Below are 2,569 nucleotides of genomic sequence, written 5' to 3' on the forward strand. Positions count from 1 at the left end.
CAGCACCAGCTGTGGGCTGTGTGATGCTCTTTTTTAACCAGAATCCCAAAATTCTCCTTCCCTGAGGGTCTGTGTGTCACCTCCTGCCCTTTCTGGTGGCCCTGGCTGTGTGTGGGTGCCAAGCCTTTTGTGAAGGACTCTTCCAGCTCCTGGAGAACGAGATATACCAAATTTATCTGTCCTGTTTTATCTGATGAAGGAACTTTATCTCCTGTACCTTGTCTGCTGAGGCCACCCCGTGTGTGTGAACGTGCTCTGGGTGGGGATGAGCAGAGTGTGGTGGGATCAGCTGGCCCTGAGCAGGCTCTGGGAAGGGAATTTGGGTTGTGCTGCTGTGCAGAGGCTGCTGAGCCCGGCTCTGGTGCTGTGTGCCTGCCCTGCAGAGCTTATTTCCACTGCTGACACTCAGCCCCACGTGGCTGAGGCCATCTTTAGGATATCCTTGGAACATTTTCTTGGGCAAACAGGCTTTGCTTCTTCACCAGCTCGGAGCTATTTGGGCTTTCTGATGTTATCTCCGAGTTAGTTTACCTTCCTTATCGCCTTGGGGGTTTGGCAGGGGGGATTTCTGTGTCTGGCTGCTGTCTTGCAAGGCTGATGTTGGGAAAGCCCACCTTAGATATTCAGCTTTGCTCTTCCATGGTAAGATGGCAAGAGGTCTCTATCTCCACAAGGACTTGGGTTGGATTTATCTGAGTGGCACTGACAAAGCAAACAGAGGGTTTGGCTGGAGAGGACATGGGAGAAGGCCTGCGAGTGAAAGGTCCTTCAGGATGGCAGGTCAAGGATGAGCCAGGGCTGGACACAATAGACACCCATTTGGAAACTTAATCCTTTAATTTCCCCTCATCAAGCGGGTCAAAATAATGTAATAAAGGCTTTCTCATGGAGATGCAAGCTGTAATTCAGGGCAGCCTTTTTTCATTTTGCATTTCCCCCTGTCTCCCGTTCCAGAAGCAGCGGCAGCACTTGAGAGCAGAAATGAGAGGCCCTGGCAGGACTACAAAGGGCTCCGGAGGAGCAGGTACGCCGGGGATGAGGTAAGTGCTGTCGTTTGGGTGAAATAGGTGTGGAAAGTGCACTCTGCACACGTTAGGCTTCAAAGCCAGCCATAATTACTGCGTTTGAGACTGTATCAGCACCCGGGGCTGCCGTTCAAGTCGGGCAGGAATTCTTTGTGCAGGGCTTTTGTTCTGCAGACATCCAAGCTCCCCGTGGTTCACCCCAGGAACCCAGGGAAGTGTCGTGGCTTTGAGCTGGGCTTGTGTGGAGCCCCGGCTTTGATGAATTCATCGGGGTGCCCTGTGAATATGACTGGGCTGTAATTGCTTTTAATGGCAAAACCATGAAAGCAGAAAATAAGTGCTGGGGTGGGTGGCAGCAAGATGGATCTTGCAGGCTTCTGGCAGGGCTCTGCTCTCTGGACTTGCTGCTCTTGGTCTCATCTCATGTCCTTCTGCCTCTGTGGGCCCTGCAGAGGCTTGGAGTTGAACTGGTGGTGTGGGGCTGGTGTTTCCCAGATGATGTGTGCTCTCTTCCATCAGTGTGCGCTAAATACAGGGTCAGTTGGGGGGTAGAGCCAAGAAATAGCTCTCAAGTGGGTTTTGTGATGGATCTCCATGGAGGAGGTCAGTGATGTGCTGGTTTTACAGAAAAGAAATGGCTGAAATTATTTATCACTGCCTTGTTAGTGACCCATGCTAAGGAAAAAGGTTGATGTATTGAGTAGGAACTACCCAGCTCCGTCACCCCTGCGACTGCTCCAAAGTAACTAAACCTTGATGTTCCTGAGCAATCCCCTCTGAATCACTGTCCCCCTGAGCAGCAGGGTAGGCTGCAGCATTCTCCCAGCAGCTCCTGTCCCCTCTCCCAGGAGGGATTCCCAGATGGTTCAGATGTCACCAGTGCTGTCACCCTTGCTCTAGCTGAGCCATGACCGTTCGGTGCCGCCCCAGAGCCGCAGCCTGGCTGTCACCATGGGGAGAATGTCCCTTTTTGCAAACTGTGGGCTCATTTTCCCTGCTGTGGGGGCCGGAGCACACAAAGGCGGCGCCAGGGGCAGTTTTATCTCAGAGTCAAGCAGGAACCGATCTAATCTCTCCGCAGAGGCCTCCCCGGAGCTCCTCTCCCCAAAGAGCCCTTGTGCTGGAACAATAAATGCCAGGGAAAGGCTGCCAGCCCGCGGCTGGGATTCCATTCAGACCCGTGGGCATTTCTTTCCCAGGGCTGGCGGGGTCTTGGCTCCTCCATGGCCGCTGCCCACGCGGGGCCGTGCCACGGCGGCGACGGCCGGGCTGCTGGCACGGGCTCTGGGCTGTGGGCATGGCCGGGCTGGGGGCACGGCCTGCGGCTTGTCCGGCACACAATAAGGGATGTGTTGTGGTGGCATGAATGAGCTGGGCCAGGGATGGCAAATGTTTACTCTGGACTCCCACAGCGCGGGCAGAGGAGGGCCGAGGCCTCCGCTCCTCCTCCAGGCAGTGAGGGATGCTCGGGGAGCTTTGGCATCCAGCTTGGAGAACCTGGGCCTTTCGTGCCACCTTTGTGGCCTCAACCAGGTGTCACACAA

General features: G+C 54.9%; 1 long non-coding RNA gene across 1 annotated transcript in view; it reads left to right on the plus strand.

Annotated features, from left to right (window-relative positions):
* Positions 1–951: 951 nt before the first annotated feature.
* The window catches only part of LOC115948239, a 45,502-nt gene continuing 43,884 nt past the window's right edge, over positions 952–2,569 (plus strand). The window contains exon 1 of the long non-coding RNA XR_004082084.1: positions 952–1,040. This is a non-coding gene — a long non-coding RNA (uncharacterized LOC115948239). The remainder of the gene's footprint in view (positions 1,041–2,569) is intronic.

This window comes from Geospiza fortis, unplaced genomic scaffold (assembly GCF_000277835.1).
Source record: "Geospiza fortis unplaced genomic scaffold, GeoFor_1.0 scaffold2, whole genome shotgun sequence".
In the NCBI taxonomy this organism is placed as follows: Eukaryota; Metazoa; Chordata; class Aves; order Passeriformes; family Thraupidae; genus Geospiza; species Geospiza fortis.